Source organism: Eretmochelys imbricata, chromosome 5, assembly GCF_965152235.1.
Source record: "Eretmochelys imbricata isolate rEreImb1 chromosome 5, rEreImb1.hap1, whole genome shotgun sequence".
Classification (NCBI taxonomy): domain Eukaryota; kingdom Metazoa; phylum Chordata; order Testudines; family Cheloniidae; genus Eretmochelys; species Eretmochelys imbricata.
In genome coordinates this window covers 2,840,720-2,863,551 of record NC_135576.1, presented here as the reverse complement: position 1 = coordinate 2,863,551, position 22,832 = coordinate 2,840,720, and the positions used below count along the sequence as shown (strand labels likewise).

General features: G+C 50.1%; 1 protein-coding gene across 3 annotated transcripts in view; it reads right to left on the bottom strand.

Moving 5' to 3' along the window:
- Nucleotides 1-9,061: 9,061 nt before the first annotated feature.
- Nucleotides 9,062-22,832, bottom strand: part of LOC144264777 (dynactin subunit 3-like) — a 29,428-nt gene continuing 15,657 nt past the window's right edge. The window contains exons 8-9 of one of the 3 annotated variants that reach the window (XR_013346098.1): nucleotides 21,190-21,346; nucleotides 9,062-9,946 (exon numbers count right to left, since the gene is read on the bottom strand). The gene's annotated coding sequence lies outside the window, so the exon portion shown is untranslated. Of the gene's footprint in view, nucleotides 9,947-12,426; nucleotides 14,323-21,189; nucleotides 21,347-22,832 lie in introns of those variants that run through there. The other 2 variants (XR_013346097.1, XR_013346099.1) reach the window with 2 other exon arrangements.

The following is a 22,832-nucleotide window of genomic DNA, read 5'->3' as shown; positions in this document are numbered from 1 at the left end:
CTGGAAAGAGTCCAGCGGAGGGCAACAAAAATGATTAGGGGACTGGAGCACATGACTTATGAGGAGAGGCTGAAGGAACTGGGATTGTTTAGTCTGCGGAAGAGAAGAATGAGGGGGGGGATTTGATAGCTGCTTTCAACTACCTGAAAGGGGGTTCCAAAGAGGATGGCTCTAGACTGTTCTCAGTGGTACCAGATGACAGAACAAGGAGTAATGGTCTCAAGTTGCAGTGGGGGAGTGTGACAGTGCTCCCCATAAGGCTTTATGGAAATATGCTTATGAATGTATATATGACATAACTGGAATATGTTTTATGCTACATATGCCATGTAACATATTTCTGTAAAGGTTATGATCTACTGAATCTATTCATCCTATTTGTATCCACGTGTCATTATTGTATTCCAAGTTATGAATATTGGCTATATACTTGTTTGATTTTAAATAACCTTAGAAAGGCACTTGGTCAGCTTCTTTAGAAAGGAATTTGCAAGTTAAGGGCCCAGTCAAGAAGCACTTAATGCACAACAGATCTTGGAAGGCTCCAATCCACATAAGTCTACATGAGGACGCTCAAGATAGCATGTGGACAATGGCTGCTGTCTGTAAAAACTGAGTCATGCATGGACATGTGACTTGCCCATGTGACTCCAAAACTCCATTCTGGAGCTGGACTTTGCATAGGAGAGAGGAGAGGGTATCCACCTTCAAGAGAAAGTCTATTTAAACCCCTGGGAGACCACTCCATTTTGTCTTCAGCTTGCTAAAGAGAGAGCCTCTCCACCCCCAAGGATACCTGAAAGAAACTGGAACAAAGGTCAGTAACTACAGGGGGTGTCAAGTGATTGCTTGACCCAGACTAGAAGGAGATTAGTCTGTAAAAGGAAGCTTACTGGAATTCCTCTGAGGGTGAGGTTTTTATTTGCATTCAGTTTTCTTACTGTATTAGACATAGACTTGAATGTTCTGTTTTATTTTGCTTGGTAATTTGTTCTGTCTGCTATTACTTGGAATCACTTAAATACTACTTTCTGTATTTAATAAAATCACTTTTTACTTATTAATTAACCCAGAGAATAGCTTTATACAGGGTAACACAGATTTATTCGGTGTTTGGACCCCATTGGGAGTTGAGCCCCTGAGTGTTAAAGACAGGAACACTTCTTAAGCTGGTTTCAGAGTAACAGCCGTGTTAGTCTGTATTCACAAAAAGAAAAGGAGGACTTGTGGCACCTTAGAGACTAACCAATTTATTTGAGCATGAGCTTTCGTGAGCTACAGCTCACTTCATTGGATGCATACTGTGGAAACTGCAGCAGACATTATATACACACAGAGATCATGAAACAATACCTCCTCCCACCCCACTGTCCTGCTGGTAATAGCTTATCTAAAGTGATCATCAAGTTGGGCCATTTCCAGCACAAATCCAGGTTTAAAAAAAAAAAAAGGGGGGGGTGAGAAAGCCTGGATTTGTGCTGGACATGGCCCACCTTGATTACCATGCACATTGTAGGGAGAGTGGTCATTTTGGATGAGCTATTACCAGCAGGAGAGTGAGTTTGTGTGTGTGGTTTTTGGAGGGGAGTGAGGGGGTGAGAGAACCTGGATTTGTGCAGGAAATGGCCCACCTTGATTATCATGCACATTGTGAAGAGAGTTGTCACTTTGGATGGGCTATTACCAGCAGGAGAGTGAGTTTGTGTGTGGGGGGTGGAGGGTGAGAAAACCTGGATTTGTGCTGGAAATGGCCCAACTTGATGATCACTTTAGATAAGCTATTACCAGCAGGACAGTGGGGTGGGAGGAGGTATTGTTTCATGATCTCTGTGTGTATATAATGTCTGCTGCAGTTTCCACAGTATGCATCCGATGAAGTGAGCTGTAGCTCACGAAAGCTTATGCGCAAATAAATTGGTTAGTCTCTAAGGTGCCACAAGTCCTCCTTTTCTTTTTACTTCTTAAGCTGCTTTCAGTTGAAGCCTACAGCTGTTAGGGGACGTGGTTCGGACCTGGGTCTGGGTTTGCAGCCGGCTAGCGGGTCTGGCTCAAACCAGACAGGGCGCTGAAGTCCCCAGCTGGGAGGGCAGGAAAGCCGGGGCAGAAGTAGTCCTGGCACATCAGTTGGCAGCCCCAAGGGGGTTTCTGTGACCCAACCCATCACAGGGAGGTTTAGGTTGGGTATTAGGAAAAACTTTTGCACGAGGAGGGTGGTGAAGCACTGGAATGGGTTACCTAGGGAGGTGGTGGAATCTCCTTCCTTACAGGTTTTTAAGGTCTGGCTTGACAAAGCCCTGGCTGGGATGATTTAGTTGGAGTTGGTCCTGCTTTGAGCAGGGGATTGGACTAGATGACCGCCTGAGGTCCCTTCCAACCCTGATATTCTATGATTCTATGAACACTTTCCATAGTTAAAGTTGGATGGAAAGTGTTTCCTTATCACCATCATCTAACAGAGAGATCTCATCTGGCCTTTTCCTAAATACACAACAGAAATAGCTCCTGGACAGTTCCGCCTCGTCTACCCTGCCACTGACAATCCAGCCATTTCCAGCCAGCAATGGCCCAATGCCGCTGTTACGGTTCCTTTTGTTCCAACAGACTTTAGAAATCCCGCCTTCTTATTGTCCTTAACTCTGCTGGCTAGAGAGTTCTCCGGGTGCACGTTTGCTGTGTGCTTTCTCTGGCCCTGTATTCCCACAGCCTGGGGTTGGCCTTTCTGGTTGCTGTTGTGCACTGAGCAGAGGTTTTCCCGCAGCTGTCATCCAGCATGCCTCATGGTTTCCGGAGTGGTTGCTACTAATGTAGACCCACCAGAGCAGATCCCATGGTCTCTCCCAGATGCTGGAGAGAGGCTCACTGCTCTCTGAGTCCCTGGGTCACCTCTAGCGTTGTTGATCAAGATGGAGACAAACGTGCTCAGTGAGTACACACCTGTTCCTGTGTAAAGAAAACCCATGGTGCTGTAGAGGACGGTGGTGCTGGCTCCATAGGGGTCTCTCTACCATTCCCTCCACCCCCGCTCAAACATAGCCATAGGGATGAGAGCCTTGAAAAAACCTGAGGCAGACAAGAAAGCTGCCTTAAGCAAGAGACTCAAGGAGTTCAATCTATTTAGCTTATCACAGAGAAGGTTAAGAGGTGACTGGATCATGGTCTGAACGTGCCTCCATGGGAAGATTTCTGATAGCAGAGGGTTCTTTAATCTAGAAGCCAGAGGCAGAATGAGGTACAATGGCTGGAAGCTGAAATCAGCAAAGTTCGAACAGGAAACAAGGTGCTCATTTCTAACAGGGAGGGGGATTAGGCATTGGAACAGCATCCCGGGGACCTGGTGGATTCTCCATCGCTTGGCGTCTCTAGATTGAAATGTGATAGTTCTCTTTGCTGAAGACACGCGCCAGCTCCATCCCAAATTATGCGCTGGATGCAGGACTCCCTGAGTGGTCTATGCTGTGCAGGGGATCAGGCCAGATGATCTAATGGTCCCTTCTGCCCTGAAACCAATGACGTTGTAGATAGAACTACAGCCGGGACACACTGGGGTCAGAGAGGTGGCCTGCCCCAAAGCTCTAGTATTGACACCATGTGGCACTGGCTGTCCATGTGTGTTTAGTGTGAGCAGTGTGTAACGGTGCTGGTTCTGGCGGGACCCAACTGAGAGTGATAATTCAGGACAAATTGCTTAAAACAGCAGTTACAGCCCAAGGCTGGGGTTTTTCCACCCCTAAGGCAAACCAAACCAGCCAGACAGAGAGGACTTTGGTTTTACCCCACTGGCTAACCACACGTCACCCAAGCAATTCCCTTAGACACTCCAGTTTCCCAGTATCCCCACCAGTGCCACTCATTATGGGGACAAATGGTTATGAAAACCAATACCCCCGTAAAAGAACAAAGGTTCCCTCGATCCCAAAGGCCCAAGCCCCAGACCCAAGTCAATAAACAAATCAGTTCTTACCCACAAATCACGCTGTTGCCAATCCTTTAGAATCTAAAATCTAAAGGTTTATTCATAAAAGGAAAAAGATAGAGATGAGAGCTAGAATTGGTTCAATGGAATCAATGACAGGCAGTGATGGCCAAGTTCTTGGTTCAGGCTTGCAGCAGTGATGGAATAAACGGCAGGTTCAAATCAAGTCTCTGGAGAACATCCCCAGCTGGGATGGGTCCTTCAGTCCTTTGTGTAGAGCTTCCGTTTTTAGCAAAGTCCCTCCAGAGGTAAGAAGCAGGACTGAAGACAAGATGGCGGAGCTGCAGCAGCTCTTTACAGTCTCTTGCCACGTGGTCTTTCTTTCTTTGTCCCAAAGACAAGCTGTCCAGCACATAGCCTGGAAAAACCACAGAGTTCTGTCCATAGGCAGGTCCCTGCACACCTTGCTGAGTCACAAGGCGTGTCTGCCTTCTCTCAGTGGGTCAGTTGTGTAGCTGATGGTCCTTAATGGGCCATCCAGCAGGCTAGGCAGAGCTGACACCAGCTTGTCTGGGGTGTCACCCAGAAGCACAGCATAAGTTTGAAATACAGACAGTCTAGAGCCAATACTTATATCTTTAAGTACAAAAATGACACATGCAAACAGACAGCATGAGCATAACCAGCAAACCATAACCTTGTCTTAGACACCTTATTTGACCCCTTTATACAAGATTTGGTGCTACTGCAGGACCTTGGTTGCAACGATGATCTATACGGTCCCAGATTATGTCAATAACATCACAGATGGGGATTCCCCAGCCTCCCTTGGAAGCCTGTTCCAGAGCTTAACTACTCTGAGTGTTAGAAAGTTTTCCTAATATCCAAACTAAATCTTCCTTGCTGATGATTAAGCCCATTACTTCTTGTCCTACCTTCAGTGGACATGGAGAACAATTGATCACTGTCCTATTTGTAACAGCCCTTAACCTATGTGAAGACCGTTAGCAGGTCTATACTTAGTCTTTTCTCAAGACTAAACAGTCCCAATGTATTTAACCTTTCTGCAGATGTTAGGTTCTCTAAACTTCTATCATTTTGTTTGCTTTCCTCTGGACTCTCGCCAATTTGTCCACATATTTCTTAAAGTGGGGGGCCCAGAACCGGACACAGTACTCCAGCTGAGACCTCACCAGTGCCAAGCAGAGTGGGACAATTACCTCCCGTGTCTTACATACGACACTCCTATTAATACACCCCAGAATGATATTAGCCTTTTTCACAACTACATCACACTGTTGACTCATATTCAATTGGAGATCCACTATAGCCCCCGCATCCTTTTCAGCAGCACCACCACCAAGCCAGTTATTCCCCATTTTCTAGCTGTGCATTTGATTTTTTTCTTCCTAAGTGCAATACTTTGCATTTGTCTTTATTGAATTTCACCTTATTGAATTCCGACCAATTCTTCAGTTGATCAAGGTCGTTTGGAATCCTAATCCTGTCCTCCAACATGCTTGCAGCCCCTCCCAGTTTGGTGTCATCTGCCAATTTTATAAATATTCTCTCCATTCAATTATTCACATCATCAATGAAAATACTGAATCGCACCAGACCCAGGACAGACCCCTGCAGGACCCCACTATATACGCCCTCCCAGTGTGACAGTGAACCGTTGCTAACTACTCTTTGGCTACGGTCTTTCAACTAGTCGGGCACCCATCTTCGAGTAATTTCATCAGGACCCCATTTCCCTAGTTTGCTTGTGAGAAGGCCAAGGGGGACTGTGCCAAAAGCCCTCACTAAAATCAAGATATAGCACATCTACTGCTTCCCCCCACCCACTAGGCCAGTGACACCTGTCAAACAAGGAAAATAGGTTGGTTTGGTATGATTTTTTTGCTCTTGACAAATCCATCTTGGATATTCCTTATACCCGTATTCTTCTGTTGGCGCTTACAAACTGATGCATGATCCTCACGCTGTGTGGTCCAAGACCTCCCTGTCACGCTACCTCCCAAGGCGCCGTGTCCTCCCAGGGCTCAGTCCAAATTAAGCATATTGTTCTGGGAAGTTCTGAAAAGCCCCGTGCGTATGTCCCTCTTCCCAGGCTCGGAGGGCTGGGTCTCTCCCTTTGCAGCTAATGGTAGAGATTAAGGCAAGGACCCAGCCAGAAGAGGATTGCAAACAAACAACTCCAGAATGCAACACGGCGCAGTAATCAGCAGTTGTGTTAATGCTGCCCCATTTCCCACTTTAAACACAGCTGACAGGACCGTCAATAAATCCAGTGGCATCCGCGCAGGGGATTTCCAGGCAGGCCTTGGCCCTGTGTGGAGCCCAAGCGTGGGGTCATGATGATTCCAAGCACTCAGCAAGCCCAACCAGCAGGGGCCCGCGCGGGGAAAGCCACACAGGAGTAGGGGCCATTTAACCGGAATCCAGGGTGCTGGGGGAACGCGGCGGTAGGCGATGAGGTTTCGGGCCACACACGCAGCTTTGTGACCCAGAGCAAGGAGAGGAATCATTTCTCCATGCAGCTTTGGGCCCCCCACCCCTGGGACACAGCATTTGCTGCTGAGCGTCGCAATTGGCTCCTACTTGTGGCTTCATCTCCTAGGTTAGACACTTCTGATAGCCCAGTAACTCGGTGGGTGCTTATGTGAATGGCTTCCCATAAACGCTGGGCACTCTCCCCTGTCTGTCTGTCTGCCCATCCCTTTCCTGGTCCCCAAGCATGGAGAATGTGGACATTTTTGGTAATATTTTTATGGAAAATATGAGCAATTCAGGTTCCCCACTCAGTGTGTATGGCCACCCACTGGGTGTGAAGGGGTTAATTTCTCCCGTGGGACAGGGTGATGGGGTGCTGGAGTCACACAGGCAGGCTGGGTTGGTGCAAATGAATTATCAGGACCTGTCCCCATGTGGCTGGAGAGATGATGGGGACCAGTAACGGGGCATTAGAGTTTAATGACCTGCAGCCAAGGGAAGAAGACCACATGGAACCAGCCCAGCTGCACGTGGAGATGAAGGTGGCCGGTGCAGCAGCCTGGGATTAGCATGGCTGCTGCCTAGAGAGAGACAGGGGTCGGGGGGCTCCCGGAGATTCTAGACTGCAGGACAGGAATTGCTGGCAACGTGGGCTCTCATACAGACTCTGTTGTCCCATTCTACCGGAGGGCCCAGCCTTCCAGCTGGCTAATTAACCCTGGCTGCCCTGTGGCACTGCAAAGGTCTGCTGGTTGTGTTGCTTTCACAGGGGTGAAGTCTCTACCAGGGGTCTGAACTCACGTGGACCCGCTGGAGAGCCAGGGTGAGACATCGGGCTGCTGGAGCCCCAGAGCCCACCTCAGAGTAGTGGAGACCGGAGGGGTTGCCCTTGGGACAAAAGGGGAGGTTTGGAGCTCAGTGCATTAAAGGGGACACTGCCAGAGACTGTAAACAGCTTGGCACACCCTGTAATCTGAGACAGCGAGTTCCCCCACTGAACGGTTGCCAGTGCTGTAGGATCCCAGCTCCAGAGGGGAGCGCGGCGTGGAGCTATCTATCCCCCAGCACCAGCGTGTCCGAGCGCTGCCAGCTGTAACGTATCTATCCTCACAACCCCTCTGCGAGGGAGGGCCGTGCTGTGATCCCCCGCGGTCAGGTGAGGCTAAGGGACTCGAACCCCGCTCTGCCAAGCCCTAACCACTAGGCCATGCTCCTGCAGACAGCTTGCGATGCTGTTCCAGAAGGCCCTGTTACCAAGTCCCTCCAGTCAGCAGCTGGATAGATTTGCTTATTTAGCTCCTTTACAAGCTGCAAAACCTGCAGCTGCACTCCGACGCCCTGCAGTTCCGGGCCAACGTTACAAAGCCAAGTCCCGGCAAAATTCTGGTGGTGGGTTGAGATGTCAAACCACCCACAGGGTGGGCCCCTCTCCCATCAGAAGCAAACAGGCCACCCGCCCTGCACCACAAAGGAGAAAATGCTTCAAGGCTTCTTTTGTGTCTCCCCTTCCGCCTGATTTGTGCTCCTATAAAGCTATGGCCACTCAAGTGCTGGTGAGGGTGGGGGGGGGGTTGGGACAGGACTGCACGGCCCTATCCTACCCTAGTCTAGCCAGCCACCCTGCCTGCCTGGCCTGGCCCAGCCCAGCGAATCAAAGAGCCCACGGCTGCTGTTCCTTCAGTAATAAGGGGGAAAGAAGGGTAGAGCGAGAACCATTTTTTGTCCCTGATTGGCTGATGTCTCTGATTGGTCACGTGACGAGCCCCGGGAAAGGTACCTAAACTAGATCAGCCCCGCCCCTTTCTTGTGGGAATCGAAGGTAGCGTGATGCCCACCCACTCGCCCGGCCGCATGTCCTTATGCCCAGTAGCCTGGTGACATGGCCACGCCCCTGGGCTGGAGGAGACTGTTTTCAAACCCACGCTGCCTGACTGGGAGCTGGGACTTCAGCCCAGGTCCGGAAAGGTGCGTCTACACAGCACAAACAAACCTGCTGCACCTGGGGCTCGGGCTACAGCGCTAAAAATAGCCATGCGGAGGTTCCCACTTGGGCGCTGAAACCTGCCCCCTGGGCTTTGGAGTCGGGGCTCCAGCCCAAGCCAGAACATCTGCGTGGCTACTTCTGGTGCCACAGCGTGAGCCCGGGCTCTGAAGCTTGCTGCCCCAGGGGCGTGGGGTTGCTGTGAAGACGTACCCCCACTTCCCAGCTGAGTGCTCTAAACACTGGGCAGTAGGGCCAGGTCTCTCTCACTCGCTCCTGCTGGAGCTGGGCCACCTATTGTAAAAAATTAGATATTCGGGGGGGTTGAGTGTGGTTGTGTGGCTCAGGCAGGCTGTGGGAGAGTTGGGTTTAACTCTCTGCTCCAACGAATAATCAATTATTTATATACAGTGGAACAGCTTCACCCATTAGGCTGGGAGTTAGGGCACTTGTGAGTCGAGGTGCCTTGGGAAGCCTACACTGAAAACGCCAAGGTCAGGGCAGGCTGCGAAGAGGAGAGCAGAGTCTCCCAAAGCTGGTGGTTAACACTGAAGTTAGACTCACTCACCAGTCACCATCCGTGCTCCTGATCCCCCACACTGGTTATCAAGAAACTGAACAAAAGAAATCACATGGCCCCCTTTAGTGCATTCCAGTTCTCTGACTCCCAGTCAGCACATAGGTCCAGTACAGTAAGAAGTTATTTCAAACTCTATTCGCTGTACAAAAATGTTCTTCTGATCCCCAAAGGGCCAGCCACAGTCCCAGGTCAGTCTAGGTTTGGATCTTTCCCAAAATACCATGCTGCCAGCCAGTCCTTTAGTATCTAAAACCAAAGGTTTCATTATAAAAGAAAAGAATGAGAAGAGAATTGTTAAATGGTCAAAGCCATCAGATACATGCACAAGACTTCAGAGTCCATGTATCTGGTTCTGAGCAGCACTGGTGAGTTTGCTGGCCTGTACAGTCCCTCTGGAAATGTCCAAAGCTTGGATGGGTCATTCAGTCCTTTGTTCAAAGCTTCAGTGTGTAGAGAAGTTGCTCCAGAGGTGAGAAGCAGGATTGAAGACAACATGGAGAAGATGCAGCTGCCTTTTATATCCTTTACCACGTGGCTTGTACATCCTCTGTCCCAAACCCAAGCTCACGGCACTTGGGCATGGAAAGGTACAGGGAGTGCCCTGTCCACAGGCACGTCCCTACATGTCTGCTGACTCACAGGCGTGGCCCCTGGCTTTTCTCAATGGGTTCGTTGTACAGCTGATTGCCCTTGATAGGCCATTAAGCAGGCTGGGTAGTGCTGATGACAATCTGTCTGGGGGGTTCACCCAGAAACACAGCACAAGTTTGAGATGTCAGTATATCACACGTATTTATAACTCACGATACAAAGATGATACATGCAAATAAATCAGCTTATCATATTTAGCAAATCACAACTTTTCCACTGATACCTTACATGGCATATCTTGTACGACTCCTTGCAATTTTGTACTATTGGTACCCATAACATTATAAATGGTCACCCATATTCCATACAGCGTCACAGCGTTCACCTGTAATAGGGGAGACGAGAGGTCAAGTCCCTGCCCTACACGCAGGCGAGTGTGGCTGCAAACGTAATTCTCCTACGTCCCATCGGAGGGCCAGGGCTCCTGGGTATTCTGGCCACACCAATTCCCAAAATTCTCAACCTGGCTGTCTTTAGTGCAAATTAAGGGTGCTTTGAGCATGCCAAACGCGTCAGCCCCCACAAGCGAGATAGGTGGGGCAACGCCTAGTCTGAGAGTCCTGCTGGGGCTTAGGTATGATAGAAGGCTCTGAGCAGCTCATTAGCTGTGGGGATGGCATAAGGATTTAGGCAGTTTTGCATATGCCCATCAGCAGAAGCTTAAACTCTTAGGGGATTTGGGCACCTACAGGATTAGATGGCATCTGAATAGTAGGGTTGTGAGTGTCAATGCCACTTCAGTGTTGGACTTAGGTGCCTAAATCCCTTTGTGAATCGACCCCTTTGTTGCTCTGTGCCTCAGTTTCCAGGACAGTGACATGAAGATGATACTTCATTAGGACCAGATTAATCAGCCCTTGTTCAAGGGATTCTCATGACCAAGGACTGCTAAATCTGGTCCTTGACACCTGTGAGGCTGGCAGCCCCTCGAAGTGCAAAGCATCATGTCAGACCTCAGTGTGCTTGACCCTGCTATGGGGAGTGATGTGAGTGGGAACAGCATGAACAGCAGGGAGTCAGGATTCAAAGCACAAGGGGGTGGGAGAAAGACAGGCTCTTCACTGGCATGGAGACCCAGCCAAGAGAACAGTTGCAGAGATGGTAACTGAACCAAATTTCCCTGAATCCCAACCCAGGGCCTTAACCACTGTAATGGGAGGTGAAACTGTGTTTTACAGTTCAGCCATTAGGTTCTGGGAAGAAGCTCTGTGGCCAGTCCCTATATACTCCAGAAGCCCAGCCTGCTAGTAGCAGCCCCAAAACCTACCATGTACAAGTATTCTTGCCAGCAAGTTAAAGAAGTATGGGCTGGATGAATGGACTATAAGGTGGATAGAAAGCTGGCTAGATTGTTGGGCTCAACGGGTAGTGATCAATGGCTCCATGTCTAGTTGGCAGCCAGTATCAAGTGGAGTGCCCCAAGGGTCGGTCCTCAGGCAGGTTTTGTTCAATATCTTCATAAATGATCTGGAGGATGGTGTGGATTGCACCCTCAGCAAGTTTGCAGATGACACTAAACTGAGAGGAGAGGTAGATATGCTGGAGGGTAGGGATAGGATACAGAGGGACCTAGACAAATTGGAGGATTGGGCCAAAAGAAATCTGATGAGGTTCAACAAGGACAAGTGCAGAGTCGGACGGAAGAATCCCATGCACCGCTACAGATTAGGGACCGAATGGCTTGGCAGCAGTTCTGCAGAAAAGGACCTAGGGGTTACAGTGGACGAGAAGCTGGATATGAGTCAACAGTGTGCCCTTGTTGCTAAGAAGGCCAATGGCATTTTGGGATGTATAAGTAGGGGCATTGCCAGCAGATCGAGGGATGTGATCGTTCCCCTCTATTTGACATTGGTGAGGCCTCATCTGGAGTACTGTGTCCAGTTTTGGGCCCCACACTACAAGAAGGATGTGGAAAAATTGGAAAGAGTCCAGCGGAGGGCAACAAAAATGATTAGGGGACTGGAACACATGACTTATGAGGAGAGGCTGAGGAAACTGGAGATGTTTAGTCTATGGAAGAGAAGAATGAGGGGGGATTTGATAGCTGCTTTCAACTACCTGAAAGGGGGTTCCAAAGAGGATGGATCTAGACTGTTCTCAGTGGTAGCAGATGACAGAACAATGAGTAATGGTCTCAAGTTGCAGTGGGGGAGGTTTAGGTTGGATATTAGGAAAAACTTTTTCACTAGGAGGGTGGTGAAACACTGGAATGCGTTACCTAGGGAGGTGGTGGAATCTCCCTCCTTAGAAGTTTTTAAGGTCAGGCTTGACAAAGCCCTGGCTGGGATGATTTAATTGGGGATCGGTCCTGCTTTGAGCAGGCGGTTGGACTAGATGACCTCATGAGGTCCCTTCCAACCTTGATATTCTATGATTCTATGATATGTGACATAGCGCCAGAAGGAAACTAATGCCAGAGGAGAATAGAAACGGAAGGACAACAGCAACCCTGGTTGCAAACAAAAGGAACAAAGCAACAAATATTGCAAGCTGAAGAAAAAAAACCCAACAAAGGTTGCAGGATCTCATCAACATGCCACTCTTCAATGCCCCCAGAGAATTTCAGCTTTGACATCTCCTTCAGAATGGACAGACAGGAAGCAGTAGTTTGCATTGCTACAAAACTCCCTAATTAAACAGGAGATATTCAGGTATCTTCTTTAACTTATGCTTAAGCCCCTTCGTTTTCAGTTTAAACTGACTTTTATGAAAAAATCCTGCGTATTACAAAAAGTATTATTCAGTTTTTTCTATCGGGGGGCGCCGTGTTAGTCTGTATCCACAAAAACAACACTGAGTCTGGTGGCACCTTAAAGACTAACTGATTTATTTGGGCATAAGCTTTTATGGGTAAAAACCCCACTTCTTCAGATGCCAGTTTTTTCTTCATTTTTTCTTCATTCTTCGTTTTTTTCTGATTTTCACCCTACTTTTGTATCATTCAAATTTATAAAAAAATAACTTGTTTTATTAGGAAAATACAGTACATGGCATGAGATATATGTATTACGATAACAGATTAGTCTGTGTGTATATGCAAAGCTGCCTGTTGAAGTAAGGCTCTGTATTAGTCTAGAAGATACACACTATAAACAAACAGGCATGCATGCATGCTCTGAAGTGCGTGCGCTTCTCAATGTACTGATGAATTTCACACCCACCACGTACACATTTCAAGCTGTCAGCAGTTTTAACACACTAAAATGGGAAGAAAACGAAAATCTGTATCAGAATACATTTCAGAACACAAGGAAGTATTCAAAAGTTTTAGAAAAACAAAACCAGGAGAAAAACGATGAAGCTGAGCGTATGCACCGCATATGGTGTGGCCCATTTATTAAATGTAAATATTTATAGTCTAATTATAGTTCTAAGTCTACGACAGTAAACTGTTTATTCAAATGAAAAGTTTTATTTGGGGATTAGAGATATATGGTCTTCTTAAACTCAGAGGTGGGGTGTTTTGAGTTCTGTTTTAGCTCTGCCACATTGATTAATGGCATTCAAAGCATTAATCTACTGAATACTTTTCCCCCTGTCTTTCTGTCCACCAAAATAAACCCTAATATTTATTCAGAAAAATTATTAATAGTTTTTTGCACTGATTTTCACCTGTTTTTGTTGTTGTGATAATAAACACTGATAAATTCCCAGGAAAAATAAAAGAAAAAAGAAAACGAAGGGCTCTACTTATGCTACAGGGAAGCAAGCAGAGCATATCTTTCAATCCTTTGACTTTACTGAAGACAGTCACAAGGATGACTATAAAGGGTCCTTCCTGGGTATGTTTGGTGCATACTTTATACCTCTGAGAAATGTGGTTTACTGAAGAGCATGTTTTCAGCAGAGAATGCAGGAACCAAGAGAAAATGTTGAATCTTTTATAAAAGCTTTGCATACATTGTCAGAACACTGTGATTTTGGGAATGTAAAACATGAAAATACCCCAGAAAGGCTGGTTATTAGGCTAACTGACAAAAATCTGTCATAACAGCTACAATTACGAACAGACTTAATCCTATCCACAGCTATACAGATAGCAAAGCAGTCTGAACTAGTCAAACAGCAGAACAAAAGGCCGGAACCATTTAGAAACTAGCTTAGAAACTGTAAAGAGCATGATGGCTAAAAGTCATTATCCTAAAGCTCCTGAGGCAAGGAGAGAGAACTCCCAGGCTAAGAGGGACAAATTCAAGTCAAAACCCAAAGCCTTTGAGCCTAAATGCACAAGATGTGGAAAAATGCACAGTCCCACAGATGTATTTTTAGCCAAAGGTGCAAGGTGTAATAAATGCAAAAAATAGGACATTTTGCAGCTGTTTGCCGTACCAGGCAATCGGGGAGTTGGCCCATATTACAGACAATCGAGATCCATTGTTTCTGAGCTCTAGCACATCTCGTGACACAGAGCCTGCCTGGAGAGTGAAACTGAATATTCATAGCAAGAATATTGACTTTAAAATTAACTCAGGAGCAAAGATCACAGTCAGCGAAGAAGGGACTTAAAATCACCTTTAACCCTTCCCACAGCTGAAATCACCTGCCATAGCCTCGATTAGCCCTGGAGGGATTCTGAACTGCATGGGCCAGTTCACCACAGAAACAACTTACAAAGATAAAAGCTATGCACTCAGAGTGCATGTGATCAAAGGATTGAAGACCAACAACCTTCTCTGCAAAACTGTGACAGCCATGATGGACCTAGTGAGACAGGTGGAAGGATAGAGGATTTGATGATATTGGACATTTGAAAGGACATTCAGTACAAATCAACTTAAGAAACAATGCTGAACCATATACTGTACAAACACACCTACCAGAAAGCCCTTGGAAGAGACTGTTAGGGGGCTTATTCCTTCACCCACTTACTTCCCTGGTCCTTCTCGCATGAACAGAGAGCAACAATACCCAAAGTCCAAAGGTGCAAACAATTCGATGTTTATTGGGGTGAACTTCCAGCAAGCATGATTCCAGTTTCCTTCCTTAGTGTCCCCCTTCCCAGCTCTGACACCATAGAGCCTTACACCTGTGTCCCTATTCCCATTCCTGCCCTTAGCCAAACATGATTCCAATTGCCCACCCCCATTCCCTGTTCCCATTTCCCCTCCACACACCCACCCACTTCCTGATTGACTGCAGACTATATAGTAAAACTTGAGTTCTGCTTAGCTATACCTTAACCAATCATTTTCCTGAAATTTAACTAACCAATCCTAACATATTGTCCAATTATATCCCACCACCTTAGTTTACACCCAGCAAAATTAATTATACAGCAGACAGGAACAATCACAGAACCAGACAGAGATTATACAGACAAACAATAGCAAAGTGGGAACTATAATGACAAGACAGTACAGAAGTGAGGATTTCACATCCCAGCTATTGATAAGTGAGTTCTTGCCAGACAGGATGCTATCAAACTAAGTTTCCTTTTACATTTTCTAGACACTTCCCTTTCTCTGGAGGTGATAGGATAAAATCCTGTCCTGATAGTGCCTAACAGCCCAATAGCACCTTATTTCAATGTGACTAGTTTGGAATGTGAGGAGGTGACCGGTCGCTTCCCAGCTTATGGCTGCCTCTGCTGCTTAGCCAAAGGCCTTAGCCTAAGAACAGGGCCTCAGTCTGTCACGGTACGAGAAGGACCTTACACCGGCAGACAGTGATTTTGATTCTTTCTTTTATACCTCTAGAATTAGCTAAGTGATAAGAATACACCTAAATTCTTAGAGTACAGGCCTTTACAGACAGGCCTGAATAGCTATATCCTAACAGAGACTAGCTGCAGATTTATGCAAATTCAGAGAACATCATGACCTTATTGTAATGGACTATTTCCCCAGGTATTTAGAAATAACGTATTTGAAAGACATAATATGTTGCTGTATAATAGAGAAACTGAAGTGTACTTTTACTCACTTCGGCATTCCAGAATAACTAGAGACAGACAACAGACCACAATTCATTGCAGCAGAATTTAAGTCATTCCAAACTAAATATGATTTTGATCATATTACTAGGAGCCTCCATTACCCACAAGTGAATGGAGAGGCTGAGAGAGCTGTGCAGACAGCCAAGAAAATCCTACAGCAGGAAGATCCACTCCTTGCTCTTCTGAGTTCCAGATCAGCACCAATAGCAGCTACTGGAAGCTTCCTGATGGGAAGACAACTCAGAACTACTGTTCCAACTCTGGACAAGAACCTCTCTCTGAAATGGCCAGACTTGACGAGAATAGCCAAATCTGATAAAAAGGTAAAACGAGCTTGCAAACGCTTTTAAAACAGCTGCCCCGTGGTTAGAAACCTGCTGGGTCCAGAACCCGGTGACAGTGTTCATGTCGTATTGGACGGAGGGAAAGGATGGAGACCTCCAACTGCCACAAAGAAAAATAATTCAGAGCCTTGATCACATGTGAGCAAAACCGAAAATGGAGAGTCCAACAGAAACTGTCAACATGGACTGTCCCTCAGAAAGAACAAACAACAGAGCAAACTCTCTAGCTGGCGGATACAGAACCAGAAGACGACTCAAGGGTTTAAACCGACCACAGCCAGTTGTAACTAAGGGACAGCCAGATGACCAACTTGTTATAGGCCCGGGTAATGTACTAAGAAAAAATGATTAGGGGGCTGGGGCACATGAATTACGAGGAGAGGCTGAGGGAACTGGGGTTGTTTAGTCTGCGGAAGAGAAGAATGAGGTGGGATTTGATTGCTGCTTTCAACTACCTGAAGGGGGGGCTCCAAAGAGGATGGAGCTCAGCTGTTCTCAGTGGTGGCAGATGACAGAAAGAGGAGTAGTGGTCTCAAGTTTTAAACAGAAAGCCCCGCATCTCGGTCTAACTCCTCAGCCAGATCCATATGGATTGCAGACTGAGGGTGGTTCTGGCACACTCATCGCTGCAAATATCAGTCTACACCTGACCTGCTCCCACCCATCCAGATTCGGCTGGTTGGTACGGGGCACACCCTGACCCCAGGGGCACAAGGGGGCAGAGACTGATCTCAGTTAAACCAGTTTGAATCCGGAGTGACTGTACCCACTGGGGTTATTGCAGGCTCACAGTGGTCTGACCAAGAGCAGGATCCAGCCCAAGATGACTTGATAGGGCATTTCCAGCCCTAGTGTCCAGAGCCAGACCTGCAGTCCTGGATTCAGACAAAGCTTCAGTGGAAGTTTGCCTGCACCAGAACTGAAGAAGGGCCTCAGGATTCAGCCCTAGGATCCTACCGGTACAGCACCCACTGCAGTGGGGTGCACGTGGCTTGGGGCTTGCAGCCCCTGGTGGTAGCTAGCAAGGGTGATCAGACTCTCCAGGGCAGAGATCTGATCTGCTGGGCAGGAGATAAAGGAGCCTTTAAAACTGCTTTTTGGGGAGGGCCAGGAACAATTCTGTGCCCACAAGGAGTAATGAGAAGGGTTACAAGGAGAGGGTTTGATTTCACCCTGGCTGCCAATCCCTGATCGTCATGAAACCCGACTCAGTTCCCCACGACCTTCTCCTGACAGCCTCCCAAGACATGCTTTGGCTAGAATTCATGCTTTTGGCAGCCGCAGCTGGGAGCTTTGCCTCTTTATTGCCGTTTCATTAAATCCAAACAAGGCAAGAGAAAGCACCTGCTCGTTTGATTTGCCGCTCAGGTCAAGCTGGGGCTATTTCGTTCTCATAACATCAAATGGATTGAATGCCCCTGGAGGAAAGCCTCAGGGACAGGTGCATTATGGGCCAGCTTATGCTGTGAACGTGTGGGTTGGTGAGGTGGCCACAGACAGGATGAGAGACTTACTACCAGTGCTAGCAAAGGGAGAGCTCTCAGAGCTGGAGGCCTGCATTTAGGTACCCGAATGACCAGGGCTCCTGGTGCTGCTCCCAAGATGTGTGCGCTGGGTGCAGCGAGTGGGCCTGTGTTGGGATTTGTTGCAATCTGCACACTGGATTCTTTCAGGAAGGGGAGAGGCTGGTGGTTGTCACGTATCCCTTGTATATGATAGGTTGCAGGGCTGCTATTAGCAAGTCAGGCTAACACCAGATACGGACTGGCCACAAAGCTTCCTTCCCAGAGAGATACACCCCAGATGTGTTTATTATAAGATCTTTTAATGCTCTGCCAGGTGTGGCCAAGGTTAGCATAAATAAGGTCTGTCACACAGCGCCACCGAGTGGCTGAATAGTATAATACAGTTTTATCATTCCATCACATCTCCCTCGTTTAAGTTCTACATTCCTGCCATTTAATGTTTATTCTATCATGCTATCTTTGAAGCTCAGTACGGACCAGTCTGCAAAGTCTCTCCAGATCATACTGTTTTTCATAGAATCATAGGACAGAATCATAGACTATCAGGGTTGGAAGGTCAGGAGGTCATCTAGTCCAACCCCCTGCTCAAAGCAGGACCAACCCCAACTAAATCATCCCAGCCAGGGCTTTGTCAAGCCGAGCCTTAAAAACTTCTAAGGAAGGATTTCACCACCTCCCTAGGTAACCTATTCCAGTGTTTCACCACCCTCCTAGTGAAAAAGATTTTCCTAATATCCAACCTAGACCTCCCCCACTGCAACTTGAGACCATTGCTCCTCGTTCTGTCATCTGCCACCACTGAGAACGGTCTAGATCCATCCTCTTTGGAACCCCTTTCAGGTAGTTGAAGGCTGCTATCAGATCCCCCCTCACTCTTCTCTTCTGCAGACTCAATAACCCCAGTTCCCTCAGCCTCTCCTCATGAATCATGTGCTCCAGGCCCCTGATCATTTTCATTACCCTCCGCTGGATGCTTTCCAATTTGTCCACATCCCTTCTGTAGTGGGGGGACCAAAACTGGACACAGTACTCCAGATGAGGCCTCACCAGTGCTGAGCAGAGGGGAATAATCACATCCCTCGATCTGCTGGCAATGCTCCTACTAATACAGCCCAATATGCCGTTGGCCTTCTTGGCAACAAGGGCACCCTGCTGACTCATATCCAGCTTCTCATCCACTGTAATCCCCAGGGCCTTTTCTGCAGATCTGCCCCTTAGCCAGTCGGTGAAGGAGGCGCACTGACAGCACTGGGAACGGTCTGTTTAGCCACAGAACGAGAGGCAAGGCACGCTTCCCCGGCGCTCACCCTGCCGACGTGCCTCCCAGAGTGGGACTGGGAGTTGTTCATCACCACTCCAGCCCTTGGCCTTGACACGTCCCTGCTAGGAACTGTGATGAGCCCATCGTGCTCAGATCCCACGGGCCACTGGCAGATGGGCCTGGCGCTGGGACTCAAACCAGTACCCCAGATGGGAAGAGGTTCCACAGCGGATGCCCTGAGCAGCTCATTGGTTGCAAATTAAAAAAAAAAAGACAGAGGAGGGTTCTCCCCTGCAGCCAGCTCCCAATGAGCACTGCTGTGTAAAAGCCCCCGTGGCCCCAGTGTCTTTCAGTTGCCCAGAGCAAGGCACAGACACAGCCTCCCCGCAGCTCCCCAGGTGGCTGGGTAAGAAGGGATTTGCCTGCCTCAGCCTCCCTTGAATTGAGCAGAGGTGGAAGAGAGGTGGGACAGTGTGGCCCCAGTCTGAGACGCTCCCGGGCCATGAATCACATAAAAATGGGGGAACTTCCCAGGGATCCGAGGGGGTGACTCCCCCTCCTGGAGGCCAGGGGATTTCCCAGGAGAAGGATGTCTTCCACGGCAGCTCTGGGGGCTGCAAAGGGATTTAGACACCAGGACCCAGAGCCAAGAGCAGAACTTCCCCGGACTTCCCTGGATCACTGCACTGGCAGGGAGGGGCCAGCTGGCCACATCCAATCCCAAGCAGCCATCTGAGTTAGTGACATCCCCCAGCTGCCGCAGTGCCAGACTGGCACCTGGAGAAGGCCCCTGCATGTGCTCCAGAACCAGCCAGCAGCTCCATGCAGCTCAGGGAGAGCTGCTGGGTCCAGGGATGCGGGGATCCCGAGGGAACATTGCATGCTGGGATTTGTAGTCCCTGCGGCCCTTCCCTCCACATTCCTGTAGCCATTCCCCACCCTGGACACTGCAGCTGGGCTCCCCAGGCGAGGACAAGTCTCCAAGCTGTCTGTGCAGCCCAACGGCTGCTCCAGCACATCCCACAGGCCACTCCTGGCTAAGCCCTGGCATGGCACCATCAGCAGAGGGGCCACAGAGAAACCTGGCCACATCCTCACCCTGAAAGGATAGCATGGCCCCTCGGCCCCCTCGTACAGCAGCTACCTACACTAGGCGAGCTCCCCCAGGGAGCTGCTAGCAACTCTCCGCACGACGGGAACAGGGTCGGTCTAGCACTCTGCCCACGAGACGCCGGGTTAGCTCTGCACGGCTAGGGCTAGAATGGCTCAGGGAGGTCCCAGATGCCACGGTGATGGGGCCCTGGTACTGAGAGCGGAGCCGGATCTGAGCCCTTGTCTGCAGCTGGCATGAGCTGCCCAGAGCTGGCCTGAGCTGCCCAGAGTCCATGGTGGTCCAAGAGGAGGGCGATCTCGGGCTCGTCACAGCATGGCACTTCCCCCAGGGATTTTCTCTCCGCCCTGGTCTCCACCAGGGATCCCCTGGTGTGTGAGGAGCCAGGCTCCAAGCCCCCAGCACAGCTGGTGATGGACCAGAGGAGGAAGCTACACAGGACATGGCTTGGAGTCTGGAGCAAGCCCAGGAGGGGCGGATGAGATGTAATGCCTCCCCAGTGAGTGTCGCCAACAGGGGCGGCAGGGTCTGCTGGGAGCCACCCCCCACCATGGCAGCGCCAGGCCGAGGGCTGGGTCTCTGTGTCGCCATGGTATCATGCCAATGTCGCCACGTTGGGGGGCCTGGGGCTCACCTGGCATGCTAATTACCCCAGCAGTTCGACTCCTGGGCCAGGCCTGTACTCTGGCCTCATGCTGCTGGTGGGACGAGCAAGTCAGAGGGGCCCCACGGTGCCTGGCTGGTCACTTGCCAGGTGCCCAAGGACAGCACCTGACAGGTGCAGGTGGCAGAGACGTGCTGGGCAGGGACTCCAGACCCTGACCCGTGAGGAGCCGGTACCGGCCCAATGCCCTCTGTCTGGGGCAGCTGGTATTAGTGCCGGCTCCCTGCCCCCACTGGGGTCATTCTGACACTCCTGGCCTCTCCCCGCAGCAGAGGAAGCTGGAGTCCAGAGGGCAGGCGGAGGGGAGTTCACGGAGCAGCTGATGGCCGGAGAGCGCCAGGTCAGGCTGGGCTGGCGGGCATCTCTCTTGCCCTCCCCACAGCGATCTCCCTGAGCCTTCCTGCTCTCGGTTCGGTCACAGGAGACCCAGAGCTGGGGAAGGCAACACTGTGGCAGGGAACGGACCAGAACATTCGGGACCTCGAGAGCAGACACCCTAGTGAGACCACGCAGGGCTCAGGAACGAGAGTCCGGGAATGGGAGAGGGGATATAACGTAACGGAGGGTGAAGAGGAGGCCCTGTCTGGGTCCCTTCAGCCCACCCCATAAGGTAGGAACAGGGAAAGATGCAACCCAGGAGAGGCAGGAGGAGGAGGAGAAAGAAGGCTCAGAAGCCCAGTGGAAAAGGGGAGAGATGATGGGGTCAGAGCCCAGGCTGGCCACCCACCTTGCTTTCTCTGGAATCTTTCCTTGGTGCCCATCACCATAGCATCTGAGGCCGTTATAGTCGCTGTACAGCACTGAGTACCGGGGGCAAAGGCGCCTTGGAAATGTCCAAGACAGAACGAGAAGCGGGCAGGCAATGACATCGGACAGCAGCAAACCTGAAATGGATAGAAGGATAAACATCGTTGCACAGAGCACAGTGAACGTGTGCAACTCCCTGCTGCAGGGAACTGCCGAGGCAAATCACTTCATGAAAGCCCAAAAAGGGTTAAACTACGAGCCCTGAAAGCAGCCCCTTAGGGAAGCCAGAGTCCGGGTCCAGTTCCAAACCTTGAACTGGTGCCTATTTCTATAGCAGCTGAACCAACAGCCTGGCTACGAACACCCCTAAAGTGAGCCGCAGCAGCGATCTAGCTCCGGAATGAACCCTGCAGGTCCAGCCCATCTTCAGAGTGGATGTTTGTGTGCCTAGAAACGGAGTCTGCAATTATCCTAGCTAGGATCAAGTTATAAGGGCAGTCAGTCCTCATGCTGCAGGGCCCAAGCAGCCAGGGTCAGGAGGAAACGCCCTCGCACACACATGCACGGGTGCACAAAAGCATGCACACGCACCCACACTCACAGACACACACGTACCCCCTATGCCATGGCCCAGTGGGGTCAGTGCAGCACAGGAGCTGTTTGCCTTCCTCCGCAGCATCTAACATTGGCCCCAGTGGAGCCGGGACACAGGAGCAGACGGCCGCTGACGCTGCCTGGCTTCCCCGAGTGGTGTCGCTGTCCGTGGTCCTGTGCAGAGGTCCTGGCAGCTCGCAGGGTTCAGCGGGGGGAATGCCACCCTTTCAGGCCATGCAGTGCAGGGTGTCGCCTCTCCCACGGGGCAAGGTGCCCTCAGACAGCCTGGGCCCCACCTGGGCACCTCTTGCCTCCTCTGGCAAGGGGGCTGGGCACTGCTCTGGGAGGATGCACCGTGGAGCACAGAATAACCGAAATGTCAGGCCGGAAGGGCCATCGAGAAGCTGTCAAGTGCAGCCCCCAGGGAAACCTCGCCCCGCCCTGATGGGGGTCCCCCAGCCCTTTGCTGCATCAGAGGCCAGCGTGAGAAGCCAGGGAGCTGTTACAGAGGAAGGAGAGCGCCCCCTGCAGTGTAAGGACACCACTGCCATTACAGCCACCCTGATGGGCCCACGCAGGTGGCTCTCCCGGCTGCAGAAGGGCCTGGGTTTCTGAGGCTCCCACCCCAGCCTGTCTCCCTGGGGTGCTGCCAGGGGCTGTTGGGAGCTGTCCCGTTGCCGCACAGGCAGGGGTAGGCCTTAGACGTACAGAGCGATGCCCCAGCCAATGCGCCATCCCTGGCTCCCGGAGGGGCACCGCTGTGGAGAGGTCAAGGAGCAAATGGGGACTAAGCCCCCTTGCATGCTATCCACGGTCTCTGCAGAAGAGGGGCGAGCGGGGCTGGCTGAGGCCCAGCCCGGCCTCCGCCAGGATCGCAGGCTGCTGGCACCAGGCATCCCACAGGGCAGCACGCTGAGTTTCCTGGGCATCACATTTCTTATGGCAATAGGCAGCTCAGGGTGCTCTCCCGCTAACACCGGCCGGCTCCGGAGGTCTATGCGCCGTTCGTGATCACAGCGAGTGCACTGA